Source organism: Motacilla alba, chromosome 1, assembly GCF_015832195.1.
Source record: "Motacilla alba alba isolate MOTALB_02 chromosome 1, Motacilla_alba_V1.0_pri, whole genome shotgun sequence".
Lineage (NCBI taxonomy): Eukaryota > Metazoa > Chordata > Aves > Passeriformes > Motacillidae > Motacilla > Motacilla alba.
This window is the reverse complement of record NC_052016.1, coordinates 62,007,554-62,034,113: the sequence shown is the minus strand read 5'-3', so window position 1 is coordinate 62,034,113 and position 26,560 is coordinate 62,007,554. Positions and strand designations below refer to the sequence as shown.

The following is a 26,560-nucleotide window of genomic DNA, read 5'->3' as shown; positions in this document are numbered from 1 at the left end:
TGTTGTCCTCAAGTAATAGGCAGTATCAAGATGACTGCATTCTGAAATAGTTATTAGTGGAAGACCACTCCAGTCCCAGGACTACGTCTCTCAGACTTTCCATATTAACAAGGAAGTGCCAACAGTGAGCTGTCCCTTTGGTGTCTTCCAGCCCCCAGATCACTGCCCAGGAGGAAAGCTCACTTTCCCATCCCCTTCTCTGATTATTTATGCTTTGGTCCTGCTGTTCTGTAAGCACACAGTCTTGGCTTTGCATCTGGGCTGGCAAGCTGGTGAAGGTGGTATAAAGAGGTTGTTTCCACAGACCAGTTCCACACTGAAGTTTCCTGTACAGACTGGGCTGTACACCAACTTTAAAACCAGCCCTTCACCCATGACTCTTATTTAATTATAGTTAGTTTAAAATAACCATTATAATATGTCTCCATGACCATGACATTGGATTTTAGCATTTTTTTCACAGCAGTATTTACTGTATTTAGTAACAAATTACTGAAATATCAGCCGTGCTATTTTAAGTATCAGTTAAATGTGATATTTAATTAATTGTGTCTTAAATTTTGGAATAGAGAATCCCAGTGATATTAAGCTTAAATTTTTATTTACAGCAGATAAACTTAAAGCCTATAATTAGCATATAATTAGTTCTAACAGAAAAGCAAACTTCCTTTTATTTGGGTCAGACTTCATTTTTGTGCTCAGTGTAGTTCACACAAGTACTGTTCAGTAGTAAAAAATATTTTGCAGCACAAAGCTATTACACTTTCTGTGCAGATGAAAGTCATTAGTAAATTTTCTTTGTTCAGATTAAAGGCAGTTGAAAATATGCTGAATCACTTATTATTTTAATCCAGATGTTGTTATCTATAAATATTTATCTTGAAGATAAAATGCTAGCTTCATAAATACCTAGTGAACTTCACAAAATTAATTACATTTCAAATATGTGATTCAGAGTTTAAGATTCAGATCTTAGGATGGGATGAATCGCCCTCTGGAGGTGCCCATTTTAGTTTGCTGACTTCACAGGAATCCTGCTCTGAACTGACTAGTCCAAACTAAAAGTTAAGTGACTGGCCTATCATCTTCATTGAGAAATAAGTGAGCATGTCATACCACAGTAGATCTTGTTGTTAGACCACTCTAAGACTGGCTGCCTTATTCCTCACCTTTTCTGTCAGTGTTCTTGTACTGTTTCTAATGTGAATAAACACAATTGTTGCTGTTGCCATTTCCTGTGTATTGTTTTTTCCTGTCCTTTTCAATCTTGTTATCTTATCTTTCCCTGTTTTTTTTTTCTTTTTTTTTTCTGACTCTTTACAGCTGCCATCCTTTCTGAAGCTTTTCACTTGCTACCTCTCTGACAATCCTACTTTCCATGTTGAAAGTATTGTCCTAACTTGTGATGTGGAAGATTGCTGGCCCTTCCTTTGATGCTGATACCAGTATTTTCTTGACTGATAGTATTGTAATGAAGACATAGAAAAAGAAGACTATGGCACTCATGAATTTTTTTATGGTTTGAGTAGTCAAAAAATATTGTTCTTCTGCCTTCATATAAAATGTGTTGGTTTCCCAATGTACTTGTAACTTAAAGATGTTTGTAGAAATGTAAAATTAAATGTGAAGAGTATAAAATCCATATTAAAGACATAAAAATTTAATAAAATACAGCATTAGTCTTTATTTTAACAACTGAGTCCCACATGGCTCACTTGCAAAATGTGGGGTAGACTTACAAAGTTGTGTACTGGTACAGTCCAGCTTATTAAAAGGTGAAATTTCTTTTTCTGTTCAGTAATTATTAAAAGGTCAACTTATTTTCTTTCTCCCTCTAGTAATATTTTCTTGTTATACCTGTTAAAGATCTCTCCTCTTGAGTTCTGTCTTCTCCCCTTTTTTTTTTTTTTGTTCCTTTTATTAACCTAAGTTTGTGGTTCCTTTCTACCTTGGTCTCTCCTAACTCTTTTGGTCCAATACTGATCCCTTTTTTCTCATATGTTTGCATCCATTTGCCTGGAATATTGCCTTGAGCATGAACATATGTACCCAAGAATATATTTACTTTTAAATGCTGGATGGATCTGCTATTTTAGGACTTCCAGTTAAGCAGAGAAGAAACTTAACAATTCATGACAGTGTTTTAGCTTTTTTTATGATACATATGCCTTCAGAGGATCAAAGTACCTTGCTTCCAACATCAATGGAATAGTAACTATAGACAGAGATAAATATTCCTGTAAAAATAAAGACTTATGGTACTTCTTCAATACAGGAATGTTAACTTAAAAAGAGCATGAATGAAACCATGCTGTGTTCATAAATGGTATGGCAAACATTTTCAGTTTTGTTTGCATATAAAGAAAAATGCTATTGGAGCGAGTGCTTTGTACTGATAGCAATATAAGGAGATAGAATTTTTTGAAAAAGACAACTAAAAGGTATACATACATAAAATCAGGAGAATTTTTGAAAATCATGTTCTGCTGTAGCATAAATACTGAATAATAGTTAATGGTTTTTATGGGATAGATACGTACATATTTTATTAGGTATACTAAATGTTCTTTAGATAATCTAAATTATTTGGATTGCAGTAAAACGAATGTCATGATGAAACATAAGCAGTATGTTCAGAACTTTTACTTTTTATGTGTAAAATATAGGCAAAAATAATGGCACTAATAATAGCAATATACTAAAAAATTATTGGAGGTGTGAGTGAGAGTCATTTATGGTGGCCAGAAGTTTTTAACTAGTGTAGGTACCTGCAGGACTTTGCATAATTTGGAGGCCCTTAACAAAACACCTTTGCCAGATGTGTGTACTGAGCATGAGGATGATATTACAATGATTACAAAGCAGAGGAAATTCAGAATCTCTAAAGTAATTACACCAATGAGCAGTAAATTTTTGCTAAAATTAAGTTGCATTGACTGCAACAAAGTTTATAAAAAAAAACTATATTAAAATTATCCATAGAAAGCAAAAGAATATTAAAACCCATGTAAAACTTGATGGGGCTTTCTGCAGTATACCCTCAAATGATGCAAATTGACAGCATACATATAAGTCACTACTGCTTTGCTGAAGATTTGTCCTTTCTATTAACAATATAAGGCAATACAGATCCCGAAATAATCTGTGACTTAATACTCATATTTATTTCACAGCAGAGTTTCTATGGACAAAGGCCTTGCTCATCATGAAAAATAACACAGATCTAACAATGGCATATTATTGTTAGAAGGAAGTACACCTGACTTAGCACAGTTTTAGAAAACTAGTTTTGAGAGTACTGTATTGGTGTAGCTTAAGTCACAAAACTACTGCTTTTTTGATAATACTACTAATGTAAAATTCAGACTTGCAGTTTGATTATAAGATTATTTTTACACTCAATTTTGTGTATTTTTGATTTGCAATTTTTAAATTATAAAATCGGTTAAATGTCTTTATTTTTAAATCTGTTAGGAACAGTAAGGAAAGCATAGCTGAAAATACTAACAAAACAGGAAAGATATTTCAGCAAATGAGTAAGTGTAACAACTGGGAAATGTTTGCCAGCGGAGAATAAAGTTGAGTGAATTGCTACATTAAGACGTGAAAACATAATCTATAAAGTCCTGTGGGAAATAATAATGAAAAAATAGATCTTTCTGTTCATAAATATAGCTTAGGTACAGGTGGTCTTGAGAGATGCAAAGCCACTACAAATTCCAAGAATCTTTCTTTGACTACATTAGAAACAGGCCTGGCTGAGACATAAATACAATATAACTACATGTAGCTACATAAAGAATATAAGGTGAGGGAAACATAATCTATAAAACAATCACCCTGCTTGCAGATTCTGCAGATCACATGGCTGGCAGACACAGAAATCATTTCACAAATGAAAAAGGAAGAAGCAAAATCCATGAAGATTGTATTGAAGGTTTGATTCATTTGACTTTCTCTAGGCTCACGAGGGTCTCCATGATTATCATATATGTATATATATACAGATGTATTCTATTCATGTTATACATACATATATTGCTATCCATATGGAAATGTATGAAAAGCTGTAAAAGAGAAATTTGAGTTCCGTGCAAGAGGTACTTCGAAATAGGTCACAGGACTTTTGTATGGTACTTAAAACAACTGGAAGAAGTAACGAGAGTTACTCCAGTACTGGATCTGATAGTGATCAGGAAAAAAGGAGATATCAGACCTAACATTAAGACTTTATGACTGTACAATACTTCTAGTTTAATAAAAAGACCAGAAAAAGCATAAATGTACTGTGATAATCACTGGCAGAAAGACTGAGAGAATGATTTTGAAGAATAACAGCAAAAAGCTGGTTCAGAGTATCATTGCAATAGAATAAGAGAGATTCCACTGTAAAAAATGTTTAGTGAAGTATAAAGTTGGAGAAAAGGAAATGGAACTGGAAAAGAGAACTTTAAACTTGCCATCACGCAAAGAAAGAACAGAAAGAGCTCAGATCATGTGATACTATCTAAGAAAGCCTAATTATCCACTTAATTAGTATAATTTTGGTAATATATTCTGAAAGTATGTGAAAATCTTAAAAGAATACAAGAAAGCAGTTTTTTTCAAGTTTCTTGAGCAGTTTTTTTTTTTCCTCACAGAGTAATACTGAATAAAAGGAAGTCTTAAGACCACTGCCTATGAATTGGATAATTTATTTGAAAAGATAGTTGAAGAAACAGTGAACAATGATCAATGATGTTAATTGAAAATATAGAAAAGTGTCTGAAAATATGAAGGGTTCCAGATTCTGTACCCTTGTTCTGCTCACTGGAGGTAGCACAAGGTAGCCAAAATCCATTCCTATCAGAGACTGAGAATTTGCCTGCTCTGGGGAAGTCACAGTCAGCCTAACGCTGGCCTGTCCTTCACCCATACCCACAGCTCAGTCCTCTGTGCAGGTTTGAGACTAGCATCATATGAAGGTATCTCTCTACCTGTTTTTGGCTGCATTTAATTTCTTACGTCACATAGAACAGAAAATGCACCACAGCCCAGTCAAGAGCCAGTAGCAAACTACAGCTCACGTTTGCCTGGCTAACCCACCAGCTCTCCTGAGCCAGGGTAGCCTCATTTGTACTGCCTATTAGGAGATTCCCTAACCCATGCTATTCCTCAAATCCAAAAATCCTCAGTATTTTACCTGAGTGCTTGCTGGCCTCAGCCAAAAGCATACCAAAGAGCAGGCTAACAGGTAAAGGGTGTGGATTATCACATGATAGAACTCAAGTATGTGCCTGAGCCCTCTTCAGCTCAGTAACACAGATGTAACCTTAGGAACTACGTCCAGTTGACAATAATTACAACTGTACTGGCTTGTTCTAAATGAAAAATACAATGGCATGAAAACCAGTAGTCTTACAGACTACTACTTCTTGACAAGAAATCCGAAAAATCTGAAAAATTGGCAATTTAAGAAAGTCAGTGGACAACAGAAGGGAAAACAGTACTTATCTGATGAGGAAGTATTTTAACATGGAAACTTGAAAGCCAGTTAAATGACTGAATGTTCTTTTCAAGATAAGAAAGGTTACAATAAAGAACTCAGCATAGGGCCATTTGGGTAAATAGATTTCCTTCACTATTAAAATACAGTTTGGGCCCCATCTACCTTGTAGGATAAAAGCCTGAAATGTGCTTGTGGTGTTTTATTTTGAGACTTTTGAGAAGGAGCTGATGCTGAAGTGGGCATGTTTCAATATAAAAGAGTCACCTCATCACGGACAAGATGGGATAAGAGGTCTACTGAATATTTATACATTTTTCAAAAAAATTATATGCAGTAATGTCTTGGAATGAGTGCAATCTCTGTATTGGACAGGTGTTCAGTATGTGATATAATTACCATTAGGTTCCAGGTGACCTTTTGACCTGTGAGGTCACTAGTTATTTCCACAGTAATTTCTAATTTTACAGGTTGTAGAAAACTATGTGCAGGAAAAACTGCATAAAAAGGGAAAATGCAATTACTTTTATAGACTACTTTGTGACCTGGGATTAAGTGCTTAAGTCTGAAGACAGAAAATAAAAAAGGAAAGGAAAATGTGGCACATCAGACAATGCTGGACCATGATCAATTAGCATTCAGTTGAGTATTGTCTTTTAAGTCACTTAGAGGTAAAGAGAGGAAATAAACTGCTCAAATAAAAACAAATACATATTCTGAAAGCAGTCAGCTACTCTGGTGTGTGCTGAGGTCACAAAATACATAAATGAAAGAAATGGGGCAAAATTTTAGGATGTTATAGATCAAAGGAAAATAGCCGAGAGTTTGAGATGTAAGATGAGGAGTAGGGAGGATTTCCAAACAGTTTTTAATATGAAATTATTCTTAATGGAACACTGGTAAGAAAATAGACCATCATAACAACAATTCAGCATAAATTTTCCTGTAGATTTAGCCTTTGGAGAAGCTGTTCTGAAGAAATGCAGGCAGCTTTTCTGGAGGAGCAAACCGGCTGATCTGGCTTTACCATATTGCCATCGACCGGATGTGCAACACAGTAGGGAACTGAATTATGAAAAATCCCTTTTGTAGTATGAATGTACGAATCTGTACATTTGGCTTGCTTTACATCAGTAGGATTATGTTTTTGCCAATACTAGAAACTACATTAAAAGAAGGAAGAGAATATCAATGAATAATATAAGAAACTGGAATTAGTTGCATATAGATAGAGAATAACAGAAAGCAAATCTGTCACACATATTACATACCTAGTTGCATATAATGAAATTTCTTGCTTATAATGACCTTGTATTTTGAAAACACAGGTGAATTATATAAAATTACAATACTGTGATGCCCTTAAGTATAGTTTTAGAAAATTACATGAAACAGCCAAACAAAATATTTGAAGTTATCCACTTCTCTCTGGAGTACATTATATATGCTAAACCTAATGTCTTAACTGCCAGAACTGGTAGTTCCTGTTTTGAGGTAAAGAGTTGCTTGAAGGCTTCTGCAAAAAGAGATTCTGAAAAATCTTACAGCAGATAGAACAAGTCTGCTAAATAAGTCTTCACAGACTTCTCTGTTCATTGTGATTGTATTCGGTGCCCATCACTCCTCCTTAAATAATCACTTGTTGAAGGATTGCCTGTCTATGTTTCCTGAGGAAGTGGGGGGACATAGTTTTCAGGAGCTGCTGGAAGTATGGGAAGGAGGAGATAACTGCATTCAGAAGTTTGGCTGAAGGGTGGAGGCTTTTCTAGAGATTGAGACTGGGTGGCTCTGAGCAGGAGTGTAGTGCTGTGAGGAGTCCTTCAGCCTCTTTACTCATTTAGCCTGTTAAGAGCACACTTAGGGAGATTTTGCCCATTGATAGATTAACTAGATTACAAAGAACAACTACTGCATTTCTGAAATTCATTATGAAAGTACTCTATGAATAAACTATATGAATAATAAAAAGCCAACCCAAACTGTAGAAACCACTTCTGAGAAGAACTTTCACATGTGATTATGGTATAGTTGCACAGTCTGCGCAAGTGAAGTAGAGCAAAGAAATGGAAAATCTGGGCTAAATGTCATAAACTACTCTTTAGTTTATCGCTTCTTCTCCCCCTCCCCTTGCCTCCCCCCTACCCCTGCCACCTTCTTTCTGAGGAAATAATTTGAAGATTCCTGGAATAAATCATCTGTGGTTAGAAAAAATATAAAGAGACTGGGATCTCTAATAGCAGGCATTTGGGAGTAAATGTGAATACAGATCGTTGCTGTAGAATTGATGTTATTATCTTAAATCCTCTATTTTACTTTTCTTGGTCCACAATATTTCTTCTTCATTCACCCAAAACTCATTGAAAATAATGCAAAATATGATATATTTTTACCACAAACTAGTTGAGTAATCATCAAAAAGAGATTCCTAGTATGCTTCAACTACCAACATCCTTCTAACTGTGTTTCAGCAGACATTACCTATTTTGAGACAATAGAGATATGGGCTGAGAGTCAAATCTCCCTTCTATTATGCTTGATTCTCAAAGACAAACTTGATTTATGCCTGTCTGTCCGTCCATCCATCTGTCCGCTTATTTATTAAGAATATTAAAATTTTTGTTTCAGCTGTTGAATGTAAAACTAAGAAGATAGACAAAATCCTTGGTGTGTCCAGTTTAGACAAAATCCTTGGTGTGTCCAGTTTTTTGAAGTAAAGGAGGAAAAAAAAAAGGAAAAGTTACTTACTTTGTATGCAAAGAAAACTGTCTCTACTGATTTCCAAAAAGAGTTATTCAAGAGATGTAGAAGTGCATTTTGTTTCAAGGGTCTGTGGGGCCTACTGCTCTACAGTTCCATAAAATTTCGAGTAGTATGGATACTACCTAGTTTTACAGATGAAGCAAAATCAAAGAATATGCATGCAAAATTGCCAGAATAAAAATCAGTGAATAAAATTATTTGATCTCTGTGTTAAAATAAAGTCTACAAAAGAAAAATTAATTTAATTTTCAGGTGAAGGGGAATCCATAGGAGAACACATGAGTGAAAATGTTTTTGGAAAGCAAGATTTATAAGGCATATTTCAAAAAAGTTGTATTTGTTTAGTCTAGAGAAGAGAAGACTGGGGAAAATAGTAGGATATCTGAAGATTATTGTGAAGAAGATGGTCACCAATGGTCTTTTGTACCCATTTGCAGAAGGACAAGAAAGAAATATCTTAATTTACAGCCAAAAAGAACAGGCTACATATTTGGAGAACAGGCTACATATTTGGAAAGGCCTTTTTAAGTACAAGGACAGTTAAAGACTGGAACGAAGTTATCTGGTGATACTGCAGCATCTTCCTCATTGACAATTTAGAACAGATTAGACAAAATGTTTCTGTCATAATAATGCTCTTACATCTATTTTCTTCCATTATTGTTGGCTCCACACAATAGATAACCCAGAATACTGAGTTGCAACTTGAAAAATAAATTTGGAATGTGGAGATAAAATTGTATCGTCTGAACACATGATCAATCATCATAAATGCAGACTTCTTTTTCTTCTCATAGATGTATTCTTGAATTTTGCATGCCCTTGTGTATTGTAATTTTCACTTATTTAAATTTAAAGTTTATTTATGTATAAATTCTATTTACAGATCATCAGTAAGGATAAAGCATGCTACCTGTTCATGCAAGCAGTGCTATCATTCTGCTTGCACTGCTTGGTTTTCTGGTCAGGAAGCTAATTTCAACATTGCCAATGCCCTTTTTTCTTGAATTCTAACTCTCTCTAGCACACGCTCTTCAGGTATGTATAGCTTTGTAGGTACTACAGGGAAATATTCTGAATTCAAAACAGATGTAGTTTCTTTTAAGACACATATAGATAACTAGGGTTTGCTACTTGACAGAATATCTGAAAAAGTCTGATTCCTAAACAAAACCAGAACTTTGATGGTGAATTTTACTTTCTGTGGTTAACAGGCTATTTTTACAGTGACAAATAAAGTCTGTTAGTAATAAAAATGAAACCTAGTATCTATGCTGTGATAATGGAACCCTAAAGTGAAATTAGTTAGTGATATTAAAAAGAATCACTTGTATTTCTGCTCCAAACCTCAAGTTATTTTATTTTCCTGTACTCAAAAACAGTATTAAAGAAAATGTATGGTTCATGTTACCAACATTCATAGCCTTGATTAAAATAGGAATAATCCATGTATATGCTTTTGTTAGAGCATAAAATATGTAACATAAGAACAAGAATATTGAAGGAGTAAAGATAATTTGACTATTCAGAATACTGTCAGAATTCAGTCTATTCAGAATACTGACTGTTCATGTCTGTTCTCTCTTAGAAATTCAACTTGAAGGATGATGAGAAAAGTATTAATAATTATTACTCTGTTGTACTCTGTTAGATACTTGAGGACTTATGTGTTTGTATCAAACAGTAATTAAAGTCTTCAAATTAAAGTGTTCATCTTCCAGTGGTTTTTCTTATATTGGTTCTGCAACAGGAAAGGCTGTGAACATTTGCAAATGGACATTTTATTCTACCTTCTTCCCTCAAATTGTGTTAGAAAAGTTTCAATTATTAGATGCAGCTGTATTAAAAATATGAGTATTGTACTCATCAAATAGCTTTCACTCAGCTAGCTAAGACCTCAGAGAGGAAAAAAGAAAAATAGCACCCCTTCACTTTTGTGGCTCATTTTATCTTGTTCTCTTGATAAGGAACCAAGGGGTTCCAGTACAACTTTTTTGTTTAATACTGCACCTGAGCCATTTAGATTTACCTGGCTTTAGTTTATGGTTTGTTAGTCGGTTTTTTGGTTCTTTCTTTCAGAAGTAGGAGGCATCTATGCTATTTGAGAATTAACTTAGAAAGAGATCACCAAAGTCTTAAAACCTTTATGAGACAAGCCCATTTTGAAGAAAGATTGTTGTCAGCTTGCATAGAATTATTCAAAAATATGACTCACATAACACTGCATCTTTATATTAATGCAGTTTATGTAGAAGGAAAACAGAGTAGGCCAGAGAAGTTTTTAGAGGAACATGTCTAGCAAATAACTTTAGAATGCTTAAGTTACATTTTTTACAAGGATAGGAAAATATAATTCCTGGATAGAAGTGAATACTGCTTTTGAGAGGCCTCTGAAAGTTGTGTGACTTGACTTCTCATGTAAGTCAGAAATGTAATTTCTGATCCAAGGTGTTTCCTGAAGAGAGAATAATGGTTTTAAATTGCAAGATGCCTTAATCAGTTAAACAAATTGAGAAAAAATGCTAAAGCTTCTTTTACTTTCAATTGAAACCTACAGTTGTCTGGTTTTACTTGTAAGAACTTGCTTCTCAACATGTATATTAATTTAAGAATTTTTGTAATGGAACATTCGCTTTTACAGTTTGAAGTTGCAAATGCAAACTTTATTTTTTAAGCTTTCCCATGTAGTATTTTATTGAACACTTAAAAGAAATGCTGACTAAAGAAAGTATTTATGTAACCAGAGGGGATTTAATAGGAGGAGAAATTTAGTTTTCCTGCACGAGGTCCAGCGCAACTACTACAGAAATCAATTCCCAGCAAGATGAATGTATCTATCTTGAGTAACATGATACTCAGAAACATACAGTTAATAATATATAGATGGATATAACCCCCATTTTGAAAGGTGCTAATGAAATTATCATTTAATAATTTTGAAAATATTACTTACAGATTAAATATGGACATCCAAAGCCAGAATAATTAAAGGGTGGTTAGGAAATAAAAATATACATTGTTTGATTAAGTGAGGTAAAAAGCCACATGCAAGGAAACTGGTATGATATAATATTGATTTAAGTTTGCAGAAGAATATATGATTGGAGTAGAATTGTAGAACATGGTGTGCAGTTATTATGAGTTATTCTATTTTAGCAGATTTAATTATGTAATGTAATCCACTTTTTTAGCATAACTGCAGTTGGACTGAATGAAGTAGTAGAAACTGCACATGAGAAAGATATAGGTTGGAAACTGCTAATATTTAGGAGTGTTAAGGGTTTTTCTGGCCAGTTTTGAGAAATGAATAAGAAAATATCAGAATTAAGAAAAATATTTATTTGAAGAACTAGAAATTGCATTTCTATGCAGTTTTGGGCTCTTCAGACTAGTCGTGTGAGGTACAGCAACAGCATAAAGATATAATTACTTCATTAATTCAGTTTCTCTGTGTGTTAATTTATATAACCCAGTTTTCCATCTAAGTTGACTAAGTACAGACAGGTACTTTAATTGCCCAGCTTTTATAAAGAATATGAATACATTTTCTGGGATGCTCTTGGATGCTTCTTTGAGTGGTTGTGTAGAAGTGTTTCATTGCTGGTGTCCTTGTGCCCCATGAGTGCAAGGACAAGTTATTTGAACAAAAAGGTCCATTAAATGATATCAGCAAATACTTGAAGCATCTTCATGTCCACTGACCTCAAGGCATTAAATAGCCATGTGAATACAAACATGGATGATTTAATTATTTCTATGATACCACAGAGATGGAAATCATGCAGTACGTGTACTGAGTGATTTACTTAACTTTAGTTGTAATAGTATAATTAATTTCATACAATAAATTAAGTCCCCTAATGACCATTAGCAAAATACAGTTTGAGTTAACATACTAGATATACCTCTTTGTATATGGATAATGGAGTCATAGGTTACTGGTGTTTAACATTTCCCCTAACGTGATTCTTCTGGGAGCAACATATCCCATTGTAACATTTCCTCTTTCTGAGATGAAACAGAGAGCAGGGAAGGGAGGGAGGGAGGGGAGAAGATTTCCCTTAAACAGAGATTAATTTATTTCTAAATTCTACAGGTAAAGGTATAGTTATGATTAAAGACATTGCCTCTTGTTCAGTGTCCTAAAAGCTGGGATTCTGTTCTTCTGGGATATATCCATTAGCAGGATCCACTTGTATTGGCAGGGAAGTCTGACGGAGGCAAGAGGAACAGGAATCTCAGTACAAGCTGCTGCCCATGCATGTAGAAGGGATAAAATACTCCTCAGTAATATGACATGTCTTTGGTTCATGTATTTTAAAGTTCAGGTCCTGAAAAGACTCATTTTATTACTTGCATACTCTCTGCAGGGACCTTGATAGTGGCTGGCTTTGTGTTAAGTGCCTCATGTATTTATAGCCCCAATAGTAGTGATTGTCTTTGTATTTCAGCACGGTGTCATACATAGCGCTGAGTGACTTGTTGGCCTCGTGGCTTTCCTCTCTCATTCTCTAACGAGCTGTCCAGCTTATTAGAAACAACAAACACTAGAAACAGGGTGCCTTCTATGACTGATTGCAGAAGCAAATGTACCATTCCAAATCAGTGACAGAACCTTCTGTCTCTACAGGAAGGGTGAGGGGGCTAGCAGTTCAGTGTCAACTATCAATGCCTCAGCAATTTCACTTGCTATTTCAAATTCAGATTGGAGTAGTATCCATAATCTCCTAACCAATCACTAATCCTCAGGGATTTTGAACTGCCAGCCTGCAAGATGTCTATTTTTACACAGGGATCCATGCAGCAGAGAAAAGCAGGAAAGAGATTCCTCATAGGAATTCTGGATTACATTACAGAATGCTACCCTTGAGTCTTTGTTGTGAACCAAAAAGGAATTTTCTGATGACTTGGTGATCACCCTGCCTCCTCCCAGAAAAAAGTAGCTATCACCATAGCCTGCTTCAGAAGATAAAGCATTGAGGTGTAGTACCACAACAGATCATTGATTCAGTTCACACAAGTCTAAAACTATATCATGAACAATTCTCAGACTTACAGAAACATCAATTTAAATCATTTTGTTATGGTTTTACTGTTAGACATCATATTATCAAGAACTTTTTACTTCCCAGAGGAGAGATTGTAGACAGCAACAGGTCAATTAAATCAGCCTCTAGGTCATCTTTCAAGATCAGTAAAAACCTCTCAGCATTTATAGTCTCTCCCAAAACATTTTGTACTTGAGCTACATTCTGAAAGCACAGCCTTGCAATGACCTGGTACTTGCTGCATCAGGTGTCTGGAGTACACAAAGGAGTCCTCTCCTCATTAAACTTTGAATGAATTATACTCATTACAGTGTGGCTTTCTTATCTTGAAGTACCAAGGGTCTGGGGGACAGATAGATCTATTCAGAGACAGGGATTTGCTCACATTCAAAATCTTTGTGATGTTCAGGAGATGCCTGCTCTCCATATAAATATTTCAGTCAGTACTCTCTGCCTTAAACAATAAATAAATTTGGGGTGGTTTTTCAGGGACTTCCCAAACAAGTGCCAAGAGTCAACATGATAATTAATCATATGTTTTTGTCAACAAGCCAGTGAGGGGCAAGACCATCCTCAGGAGCTTTTATGTGACATACAGCTCTAAGTTAAACCAGTCAGAACGAGGAAACATTTGGGATTAGTGCTGAAAACGTTCAGAGCCTTGCGCCTTTCTAACCTTCAGCATATCTAGCCATCATAGCAGGGAGTCAATGGCACTGACCTGTCTTCCAGAGTCACATTTTTCAAATGGGGACTTTGAAATGTGTGCTTGCTCATAACAGACAAAAATAGGTGTCCTGTTCTAACTAGAGGGATGCTGAGATCTCCTGACAAAATGTTTTGTTTAGCTGTTTATAACATGGGCTTTGTGTGCCTTTTTTTAAAATCTTTCTTTGTGTCTTGTGAAACTTTCAGTACATTTTCTTTACCTGTTTAGCCAGACATCCCCTTCCGAAATAACAATCAGATCCTGCAGCCAAACCCGGTGTGATTATAGCTGATAGACAGGGCGTTGCCTAAGTGAAATCTGCTGACAGAAACTATTTTGCAACAGTGCAGATCATTTTGTGTCAAAGAGAGTCACTTTAACTAGAGTTACTCACAAACCTGAATGAAAAGACTTTCTGTTTGAGTATCCTGGCATGGTCAGTCTCCCTTAGCCTCTTCTACTTCAAGAGTACAGTACTGTTAAATAATTTTAACACTAAGTGGAGTTTATATAATTTCTCTAAAAGTGCATTTTTCGGTAATAGCTGCTTAACTTCTTCTGTACAGTGATACAATATACCTTAACTTGTAGTAAGATTTAGGAAAGGCTTTTGTTTATATTTTTACCTCCCTATGGAGACCTGTCTTACCTGTCTGTATAATTTTTTACTAATAGAAACCGTGCTTTTCCCTCTGCCTGAGAAATATTTTTGTGTCTTGTAAAACACATGGCAGGGAAAATGGGAGAATACTGCTGAGTTAAGAATCTCCTACTGAAATAATAGGAAACTCTCACAAGCTTCTGTGGTTTTCATTATGATGTTAACTGTGCCCACTTAAGGTCTACTCTAGAAACAATGTCCTCCTTTAGAGGAGGCTTGAGCTACTTTAGCTTCAGTTTTCTTCTTCCAATTTTAGATAAAATTTACATTGATTCCTTGAGCTTTAATTATTAGCAAGTAATTTTCTTGGAATAGGGCTGATTTCTGTGCAGTGGCAAATTTTCTTCCCTTTATTTCCACTCCCCACTATTCTTTTAGATTCTGCTTGCAGAAAGACCAGCAGGGTTTTAAGAGCACAATATGCATGACTGCATCTTTTCCTCTAATGCATCTTCCCCAACAGTGGAAAAGAATGGCTCTCTCAGAATGTGCTCATCTAGGCTTCCAGTTCCCCAGGATCTTGGAAGGACTTCTTTGCAATAGCAGCTTCAGCATCTGCCACAGATAGCAGGCAGGCTGGTGGTTGATTGGCAGAGCTAAGAAGAGATAGAGATCCAGCCCTGGGGCAATGCAGTCTTCTTCAGACACTGTAACTACAGCACCCCTCTAACAAACAGCAAAATTTGCGTTTTGAAAACAGCTATAAATGTTTTAAAGTCACAAACAAAAAGGATGGACAGGGATCAACTTTTCACCTTCTCTATCAATAAAAAATACGAGTGCATCAGAGGACAGCAGTAGGTCGTTCAAAATAAATAATACAATAAATTATATTACTTTAAATGCTCATGGGTATTATACTTGCAATATTTTTTTACTAAAGACAGTACAAATTAATGAAGTTCACAACAATCTAAGGAAAGACTGCATAAGGACCTGGAAGAGAGATCTAGTGAAGGTCACTAACTGGACAAACCACATCAGGTTCAGGAAACCTTCCAAGCTAAAACAAATTTGGATGCTGGAATATATGGGCATTATCATATATGCTTGTCCTGGTCCTGCTGTTCACTGAGGGAATATTTGGATAAGAATTGGCTTTTGTCAGCTGTCGGACATGGGTAAATGGGCCAAGTGTATGCCCAGCCTGAACCAGTTTGACCTCTCTAGTATTCTTAAAACAAAGTTTGTTTATGAATCGTGACCTACTCCCAATCTTTGCAAAAATGAAACAAAATACTTTCAGGACTATCCCTTCTTTGAATTCAATCAAGTAGAGTCAACCTTAGTCATTCTTATTCCATTTTCTGCACCCTCAACTTCCCAATTTGTAGTATTTCAAAGATTTTTAACATGTTAATGAAATGCTTCTCCTGCTCCTTTTTTTCTTACCTAATCTTGCCTTTCCTTAAATCAAACTTTATCCAACATTCTCTCTCTAGAGACTTGTTGCTACTGTTGTAATTCTGGGTAGTGACTTTTCTTGATCCTTTTAGTGGCTTTCAGAGTCTTTTTATTACAGAGAGGAGATCTTTGAACCTGGCAATGAAAAGAGCAAGAAAAATAAAAGAAAATCCATGGGATAGTGTTTATTCCATCACAGTAATTTGGGAGGAGGAGGAATTTCATTCTCATCCATCTTACGTGAGTAGATAGAATCCACAGATCTGTGATACCAAGTCTGTAAGTCATATTCCAAAATCCAGCAAGCCAGGATCACAACTATAGGAAATTCTCAGGAATAACTTTCCTTTCCCTTTAAACTTGGGAAATTGTCCTAACAGTAGATTTATCCTTCTAAGTCACTTTGCAAGGACAAGGAAGGTTAATGATAAGTCTCTATTTTTAGCAGAGATTAAGATGGTGAATTCTTATGTTCAGTTCCCTGGTTAGCCCGAAGTCTGTTCAGTTTTCAGTAGATAGGCATAGATGCAGCCATAGCTTGAGGAGGAGAAGAATGGGTGGAGGAACAGGGAAGGATCTAGAGCTCTTCATAGCATCCTTTCACCCTTTCCCTCCTGCTGCTGGTACATCTGCACCTGAACAGCCATGCATTAAAGAAAAAGCCTATCCTGTTTGGCCTCTTACTTCTAATGCCTCAGGTATTGAGGAGATGGAGGCAAACCTCTGTGCCAGGGCTCTGTCTCTTTAACTTTGTATGTGCACGAGCAGGCACAGTAGGGACCCATGCTGGTTTGAACATTTTATAGTCTAAATGGCTATAAGAGAAAGGAGGGAAATCACGTTTTCTGTTACTTGTGTGGTCTCCTGGAATGATTAATATGTGTTTAATGAGTTATCTGTGTATGCTTTCTTTAAATTAAAAGTTTATTTTTCAAATAAGACCATTTAAAACTAATTATGAAATTAGGGCAGCCAGTATTAAGGGTAAATTTACTATAGTATTTTAAAATAACAAAGTAAAAATACCATGCCACACCTTTTTTTATGCCAGAATTTTAGATAAAGTCAAACCACCGAAGGGGTGGACGTCACTGACAGAGCATTTGGAATTATAACCTGCAGAATGTGGAACCAGCTTCTGATAGCTTTTCCTTTTCTCTTGTAATGTACTCATCTACTTTATATTAATGACTAATATGTTCAAAATTGAAAAATCTACTGGGAGACGAAAAAGCAGGTAATTCATTTTTTTTCATTAGGTCCATGAATGAAATCTGAAAGAGGATGAGATGTACTACTTGTACAGTCTTGAAGGTCGTGCTAGCCAGAAACAACAGCCTAAGTTGCCCAACTAGCAGTGATTCATCCTTGTTGAATAAATCAGTTTTCAATACAGTGCATTCTGATAAGTTTTTTGTTCTTACATGTTGTGTACAGTTATGACTATTTAATTTAACTGAGAAAAAGTTAAGGGCTCTTTTGCTACATTTAAATTTAATTCCATTTTCCCTACACACTTTTATAAATTATAATTGGAAGACAAAGTCATGGTAAAGAGAAACCATTACATTTTCTATCATAAGTTGTAAAAATTAAGAATAAGAAGTCCCTTATATAAATGATTTAAAAAAAATTGTGCAGGCATCAAATCACATTCTAGATAGCAAGAAGAATAATACTATATAAAGAGGATATATTTAATTGAATAAGGGTCTTTAAAATGAAAGGGGAAAAAAGGGAAATATAAAACTGGACCAAAATAGACTGCGCAAGACAAGGCTATTCTCTTTTCTGTTTTAAAAGGTAGCTAGAACTGGTAATTGAACTCAGAGACACCAACCAATTCACCCAGTCTGACGATAACATGCACTTGTAGTTCTGGGTCCTAAACAAACACAATATGGGCCTTGCCAGTGCTTTAGAAAGGCCTGGTTAATAATCAGTTGTCAGGAGTCGCCTCTGACCCGTGCGGGCCCTCCTTCCCTGGGAACAAAACCCCAGCATCTGTTGCCTGTTTGAGCCATGGCGGTGCGGGAGCTGAGCCCTTGTCACCGCGGCTCCCTCGGCTCCCTGGCTGCGTGCTGCGGGGAAACCTGCTTCTGCAGCTTGGCTTCAGAGCAAATTAAAGAAAGCTGGGCAGCTGAGTTACTGAGAGCTGTCCCACTGTAAGGTAGAAGGAGATGACCTGGGGTTAGATGACCCTGACTATCAAGTGTGTTGTCTTGACAAACAGTAATTGCTTGACAATTGCTCTAGGCTTGGGAAACATACGTTATCATGTTCGTGCTGTATCTACTGATAGAGATTGTTTTCATTACACGTACTGGATATTTCTAACTCCACTGAAGCTACTGATGTGTGAGAACATAGATAAGTTCAAACTAGAGGTCTGAAACTTGAAAGTCTTAAACTTGAAGTTACTCCTTTTAGCTAGAGGACGTCTGTCTTTAATTCTTGAGTCTATGTCCAGTATGTCCAGCATCCACAGTGGTCTTTCGAATGCTGGGTTGGTTTTTCTTTGTTTTCTTTTGTTTTTTCATTTTCTTTTGTTTTGTGGTTTGTTTGTTTTTTGGTTTGGGTTTTTTTTTGTTTTGTTTTGGTTTTGGTTTTGGTTTTTTTTTTTTTGAATGCTGTCTTTGTTAGAGCTGGAGGAGTTTCAATGAAAGAATATCTCAGTTTTGTGTTTGGTGAATGCTATTGTCATAATTAATTCCCTGTATAGGTTTCAGCATTAAGGCTGTGGGACACATTAGAGAGCAATCTACACTCACGGCTCAGTATATAAGGCATATGCAGAACTTCAGCATTAATTACATATTTTATACTTGGTAAGAAGAAGGTGTTTTTTTGGTCTGTACTGTAACAGAACTTCCTTTTGAACTACTGTCTACAGTTACTGTTTCCTCCCCTTTCGGCAGAAGTTTCACTGGTAATATAAATGTGAGCCTCTTCCAGTTGAAAACAATCTTACTTTATTTGAAATACAGTATTCCTTTTTCTGAAAACTTGCTGAGTCTCTCCCTGAAATAATCTTATCTTCTTATGTTTTTCCTTACACCTTAACATGTCTGCTTAAGTATTGAGGAACTTCACAAGTACAAGAAAGGTTGTAGAGAAACACGCAAGATCATAGGAAATTTTTGTGGGGCATAGATGCTAAAATAAAAGAAAGGAAGGGTAGGAAGCATGCAATGTATAGAACTCATAGGATCTCAAGTGGTTAGGGAGGTGTATTAAAGAAAGGCAGCAGGAGTCTGCCAGGGGTCAGTACATGGTCACTCATGACCTCAGGGGCATAGAGACGTAGAATGCTTGTGACATGATTTGCAAGAGAATGTGTGGGCTTTGATTCACTCATTTACACAGCATCAGAAAGTAAATAGGAGACTGATTTCTTATTTGATGAAGACTTCAGTCATCCAGATCAGCTTCTTCCATTAAACTTCTTATCTTTCCTTCCATTTTCATGTGCTTCTTTCATATCTCCAGTGGGCTCTCCCTCTATAGTGATGACTCTTATGCATAAGGAAAGGACAGTTTTGCTATTACTTGTAAATTTGTTGTCATATGACACAACCTGTCATTATTTTCCTTCTTGATTTCAAATGAAATATCTCCCAGTGCTGTTGAAATTGTGTATTGCTTGCAACTACAATTGTAGTACCTAGATGTAATATACAGCTTTTTATCTGTAGAGCTCAAGCTTCTTTTAAGCCTGGAATGAGATTTTGTTCCTTTAAAGCTCTCAGAGCTCAGGTAACAGTGGCTGAGGCAAGACTAATTTAGGATTTATTCCTTCTCACTGTTAGGCCATTTGACAGATTGATCCAGCTCTTCTAGCCCCTGAGTGCCACTGGCTCAGCCCAGCATTTATACAGTGCTTTGTGCAGACTCCTTCTCCCAGTGCAAAACTTGCCCTATTCCAGCAGGAGGTGGCTTATGGCTTCCTTCCACACTTCCTGCAGAAGGATTCCTGGGTGACACATGAGGCTTTTAGAGCCCTTTTCTCGTCAGGTCTTCACTTCTAATGTGAAGAGAGTAGAAGACTGGTGAGAATTTCAATCACTGTAATTTTGGGTTTCTTTTTTTATGTGGAGGTATGATATGGCATGGGAACTCCCCTTAAGAGAGACCTTCAGAGTTGGGTTAGTCTCTAGACATCTGTTCGGCATTGCTAACTAGGTACCTTGCCTTTGAAACTGGGCGTTTTATATTTTGAAAAAGACAAATGTACAGATAAAAAAATGTTGCTGAACACTTATTTCAGATCTTTGATTTTTTTTTTTTACTTTATTAACCCTGGTATGCATAGCACTGGTGCATCCTGTAAGCATTATTTTATCTCTTAGATTCAGTGAGATGTAGGACAGTTTTAACTGTCCCTGTCTTAGAATGGAAAAGCTATTGGTGAAAGTCTGACTCAAGGACAGGATTATGGTCCTTGTTTAGACTCCCATTCCAAACGTTGGCCAAAGCACCATCCATCTTCCGCATAGATATAGATTTAACATCAGCAGTGTGATCTAACTTGAAGTGTCTGTAGGAACAGCAACCAGAAACCTGTGCTCAGACAGTAGGATAAAAGACAGAGCAATTCTATTTTTTAATGTGTTAATCAATCCTGTTTATTTAACCATATTCAGAAAATTATAGTAAGTTGCTTAACTTCTCTTTTAATTTATTCACAGGTCTACTTTGCCTGTAGTGCTGAGCTATTGTGATAGTTTGATTTTTGTGATTTGCATCAAGCATGAAGCTTTCAAAGCCATGTGTCGAAGGTAAGTTATTTCAATAATACTGATATTTGTATATGTCCCTAAAATATGGTATGTCTATGAGAGAAGTTTTCATCACTTTATTGAAGACTCAGCTCTGTGGAGAAGTCACAATCCTGAGTCAAGGACGTTATGAAGCAGTAGGAACTCCTGCAGGGAGCTCTGACAGATATTTTCTCCCAGTGCTTGCTAATGTAGTAAGGAAGTGTGCGTACTGCACTAGCTTTTAAAATAGTGCAACCTGATCCTTTCTTTACAGCTCAAAGGATGGGGGTGGGGAGTGAAGGTGAAGGAATAGGAGTCCATATCCTCCTCCTCATTTTGGGTCTGGTTTTCTTTATTGAGTGAAGAGAGCATTAATTGTGCACGACTATTATGAGAAAGGACCCTTTGCTCTCACCTTTCACATTTCTTGTGACATAGGCCAGGTTTAGTCTAGTCCGTCTTAGGAGAAACTAAGAACACTTTGCAGTGTCATAATGAGATTCCCCCTCATTTTCATTTTCCTTCAATGGTATGTAAATCATTGCTTGTAAAGGATAAAAATCTGTAGGAGTTATGAAACCAAAGTGATTGCACCAATGTGGAACTCCTACTTAGCCTGCAGTGTTTATCGCTCTCCTTAGTGTAATAAAACTGAGATGAAATACACTTCAAAACAAAAGTGGCCATCTAATTTTTCTCTATCTAACTAATAAAAGTAAAATTGACTAAGTAATTTAAATTACTAACCAAATCTTTAAAAACAGGGACGTACAATGTGTAAGTCAGGAAATTGTTTTGTTGAGTGTTTCACTTGTGTATAAGGTTTTAAAAGTTATCCAGATACAGAAGTTTATAGATTTAACTTAGAAAGATTACCAAAATTAATTTTTAGTCAGTAGTTGTGACAGCCAATCAGTACAGGGTCGTACAGTGGAATCTTTGTGAATTTCAATGTTTTATGAAAAATTATGTTCATGCAAATAACACATTCAGACAGAAACTAGGATCCTAAGAGTCCTTAAAAAGTACAGTGGTCCTGATAACCTGTTTTTCTAGCTAGTGTTGACTAGTTTTCAACATATTTATTTTTTACTTCTTTCTGGAGTCTAAAGGCAAATTTCTCATCTGGTGAGCTACTACTGAATTCCTAGTTTCCACTCATCAAAGTACTCATTTATACCTGTAGTCCATGCTAAGAACTTTTTGGAGTCTGTGCTAGGTGTTATCTTGTGTACACATTATGTACACGTTTTGAAGTGATGCCCTGCCTAGCTAGTATCATCTGTACATATGTTGTATTCACAATGCTAACTGTACAGGTAAAAAAACACTAATGAAAACTACAACAGCACTTTAAAATATTCACAAGAATGTGTTATTTTTTATGAAGCATTAATGCCAAATTTGAAAACTGTTCTATTAGACATCCATCAATATACTTAGAGGGTAAGACCCAGAATCTAAAAGCAGGTTCAAGAGAAGAAGCTGAGCAATACTAAATACTAGATATGAAACCTGCATAAGGGTTTACCCAAGAATGCTGTCAGCCTTCAGTTAGAAGCATCATGCCATCATTGGCCAACTGCTGGAAGGAAGCAAGAGTCTTCCTTTCTTAACCACTTTCCACAAAACCCCAGTTACTATAAAAGGATAGCTGGATCTATTCTTCTTTCTTCCTGCACCTCAGGCTCCATTTTTTAAAACTTCTTTTTCTCCCCCTGTATCTTATCCATTGTAAATAACCACTACACTTTCCTACTGTTAGTAGTACTGTCATATGGCTGCAACAACATAAAATGGACATTTTGGATAACATAAGAGCTGGGTAAAGGCTTCTAAAAAGCAGTAACTGGACTTGCAGTCTTGTTAGTTATGCATGGCTGCTGCTTGTTAAAGTGCTACTGTGCAAAAGCTGAAACACTGGAACTGCCTGCTTGCAGAACCAGGAAGACTGTGCTGTTGGAATCAGTCAAATTTCCAAATGTTAGTTAGTAACACCCTTTACAAATGAAAAGATGGAAATGTGTCTAGAGTTTTAAATGAAAGCTGTAGAAATCCATCGCATAGGCCTTCATGGTTATCAGAGAAAACTGCTTGTTATCATTAGGAATTATAGAGCATTAAAAACCAAACAAACAGACAATAAAACCCTGGGATCCTAGGTACAGAATAAGACTACCAAAAGAAGAAATTTAAAAGTATCAGACATCAAATGGTACAGACAGACTGGTCACACATAACAGTAATAGAGCAATAGTTGACTGATAATCTTTTTCAAGTGTGAAAAAAGGAAAGGAAGTGTCATTCAGCTAATAATGTGCTAAATTACTCATTTATGTACTTCAAGTATCAAAAGAAAAGCAGAGTTAGATAAGTTAATAACAAACAAGCCTTATTTTTATAAACACAAAAAATTATCTTGATCTTGCAGACTTAAAAATCCTTCATACTATAACATAAAACTGAATAAAAACTACATACTGTACATGTACAGGTTTCAACCCCAGTGACTTAATACAAATTCACTCTTCTTTGAACTCTAGTAACCCAACTCTAATCTCCACTGGGTTTTGAAAGTTAAACCAGAAAGTTAAACCAGTGTGAGGAGGTGTGTATGTGTGTGTGCATAAACACATGCACACATATACCTTGTTCCCTAATCGATAAACTTAAGATATACATATCTTAAAAGAGAAAGTAGGTTGATATCTAGTACCTTTATGTGTGGGATATTGAATTGACATTTGTTTATTCTCTCTGGGAGTGTGACAGATCTGTGGAACAACTAATACCAATTCAAGGCCAGAATTGAAGGGGAAAGTGGGTTTAGCTCATGATGATGTGAGTTGGCTCCAGTTCCTGTGCCTCAGTCATGAAGTCATGTCCCTACCCAATCCACCTAATGCATCTAGGCACCTACTGTTTTCAGAGAACAGGCAGTGTTGGGGCTTGTTTTGTACTATTGCCACTTTAATTCTCTCTGTGACTAGCTGCAGAGCCACAGAAGCAGCCTGGCAGCAGCACTCGAACTCCAAGTGCAGCAGAAGTAGGGAGTCCTGGAGGAGCCAGTCACAGCTCTCAGTCACTGGCCAGCCCATTGCTTGTAGAAGTTAGCATGCTTAAGTTGACATTGATCCCTCAAGGGACTAGCTACCAGCTAAACAAAACTGGAGCACAGGGCTAGCCAAGCATAGATTCTCTGACCCTGTGTCAGGACCTGTCATCCTGTTGTAAAAGCCAGCTATGTTACCTCCTTGCCCTCTGAGACTCCCAGGGAATCCCCAAGTAAATGAAGAGGGGAGTTATTTACATCTCCTTCATGTCTCCAGCCCGATCTTTTTTTTTTCCTTAGAAACAAAACAAACCAAAACCAACAAACAACTCAAGAGATAACGGAGTACTTTAAAAAGGCATATTTTTCCCTTATGAAGGCTTACTACAACAAAGCAAGAATAATTTGCTCTATTAATTATAGATAATGGAAAATGTGGAAGTGTCTCTGTGGTTAAAGAAGTGAGCATACTGTCAGTGACAGTAGCACAACTGTTGCATTCAGCTGGGAAAGGCAAACACATTGGAATATTACTGGCAGTTTAGAATATTTAGAAGGCAGGAGTTCTACTAAGTCTATTAAATATACTGAGGGTAGAAATGCTCATTTGCTTTTGCAGAGGAAATAGAGCAAAGATACACCACAGCAGAGAAAGCTAGCAGGACAAAGGAGATACTATTGACTCATTCCAGACTGCCGACTTAGCAGCTCAACTTTGTTTCCTTTTAACTTTTGTAACAGTAGGAGCTCAAAGCTTCTCAGTCTATTTTCTGCGCAAATAGAAACACCCAGACTTCAAAAAGTAATATGCTTTGAAGAACCCCAAACCATTAACACATTAAAAACTGTGCGTACTATTAAACAAGACTTCGTGGTTACTTGAATTTTGCACGAAGTAGATGCTGGTGTTTTGGTAGTAATTTTTACACTGCTGCATTCTGGCAGACAATTATTGACAAATATCAATTTGTAAAGCACTTTTTGTTGGTTTTAGTGCGATACGGTTTTATTGACTTTGCAGTGGGTAAGTACTGCTTCAACATTTTCACAGGCTGAGTAAACCCCACAGACTCTTTTCCCCAGCTCAATAGCATATTGCAACAAGTTTCTAACCCTGTAACATTACACTTGTAACACTAGGGAAAGCATAAGAGGTGTGATATTTAGATTTTGTCCTCGGTACTGAAGCCTATATTCCTTTAAAAAAAATTATTGTCCATTTTGGACAATGGAGTGTCCAAATCCATCGATATGACAGCTGACGGCGTCCCGGTCCCAAAGTCCCATCAGGACCGTGTTCCCCGGTAAGAGGCGGGCCCCGCGTTCCCGCTCGCTGCCGGAGGGAGCGGTGTCACTTCGCAGACACCCCGCGCTAGCAAATACACCTCGCCTGTCTCCCGAGCCATCCCTGCTACAGCGAGCGCTTAGAACGTCACAGAACGTCACGAAATCAAACCGATCGGCATCGCGTAAGCCGAGAGTGTGAGTCGGGTTTAAGTTCAGATGCGTGCAGCCCCGGGCTCGGCGGGGCCCTGCAGCCCCCGGTGCCGCGGGGGGCCGGGGCGGGCGGGGCGCCCGTGCTCTGCCGCGGCCTCGGGTGCCGCGCCCCCCCCCCGTTGGCGCGGCAGTCTGTCACTCAGGCGACGTCACAATACGCCTGTGTGAGCGCTGTAAACACTCGGGCGGGCGTGTGCGTGTGTGTGAGTGACGCGGGGGCGCGCCTCCCCGCCCCCCGGCTCCCCCCCGCCGCCCCCAGGGTGGCACCGAGCCGGCCGGGGGGGCGTGAGGCGCGCCCCCGGTTGTTTCCCTGCGCGCATGGTAGCGGCACGAAAGGTAGCATCACTGGAGCAGGGGATGATGTAATTCTCCCTCCGGCCAGTGACTGCCTGCGCTTGCACCGATCCGACTTGCAAACCGGAGGGGGGTGGTTGTTTTACGCGTGATCGTATCAGCATCTCCTGACGGCGCGCCCCCCCCACCCCCCAACGCCGCTTTAAACCCCTCTCCGCTCATCCCTCCCCTCCCCGGGGCACGGAAGAGGGATGGGGCTGGGGGAGGAGGGGAGCCCCGCGCCGTGTGTGCAGGGTAAACACGCCAGCGAGCGCCGCGCCGAGCGGTAAACAAGTCGGAGGTGCCCTCCGCCGCACGGCAACTTGCTGCGGGCGGGGTGTCCCCCCCGCACACACACACGCACGCACGCACACTCACTTCCCCCTAACAAAAGCCCGTTTAATATCAGCGTCAGCTTTTGTTCGGCGGGCGGCAGCAGCCGTCCCCTCTCTCGATCACCTTATTTCACCGGTCGGCCCCCCGGCCAAATCCACGGATCCCCCTCGCCCCGTCCCCCCTGCGAGCATCCCCGCTCGCTCCGCGGCGCTGTCCCCTCACCGCCTCGAAGGCTCACCCCGCTTCCCCGGAGCTCCCGGTCCCTGCTGCCCGCTCTCTGGGGCAGCAGGCAGGTAGGCGAGCAGGCGCCCCCCCCCCCCCAGTCCCCGAAAAAGCAGTAGGCAAATGGCACTTACTGTTAGAAGAGAGGGCGAGGGAGGAAGCTCTTCTCTCGGTGCAAAAGCAAAATAGACACTCGCAGGACGTTGCCAGCACAGGAGGCAGCAAGAGAAAATAAAAAAGGTCTTCCAGTAGAGGGGGGGGCGGAGGGGGGGAAGGAGAGAGAGGGAGGAAGG

General features: G+C 38.0%; 2 long non-coding RNA genes across 13 annotated transcripts in view; one reads left to right on the top strand and one right to left on the bottom strand.

The window, feature by feature from the left end:
- LOC119707994 overlaps positions 1-26,408 on the top strand; it is a 49,882-nt gene extending 23,474 nt beyond the window's left edge. For 2 of the 4 annotated variants that reach the window (XR_005258936.1, XR_005258935.1), the window contains one exon: positions 1,324-1,669. This is a non-coding gene — a long non-coding RNA (uncharacterized LOC119707994). Of the gene's footprint in view, positions 1-1,323 lie in introns of all 4 variants that reach the window. The other 2 variants (XR_005258937.1, XR_005258938.1) reach the window with 2 other exon arrangements.
- The window catches only part of LOC119707976, an 85,914-nt gene extending 59,390 nt beyond the window's left edge, over positions 1-26,524 (bottom strand). For all 9 annotated transcript variants that reach the window (XR_005258923.1, XR_005258922.1, XR_005258934.1 and 6 more), the window contains exon 1: positions 26,402-26,524. This is a non-coding gene — a long non-coding RNA (uncharacterized LOC119707976). The remainder of the gene's footprint in view (positions 1-26,401) is intronic.
- Between the last annotated feature and the right edge of the window lie 36 nt (positions 26,525-26,560).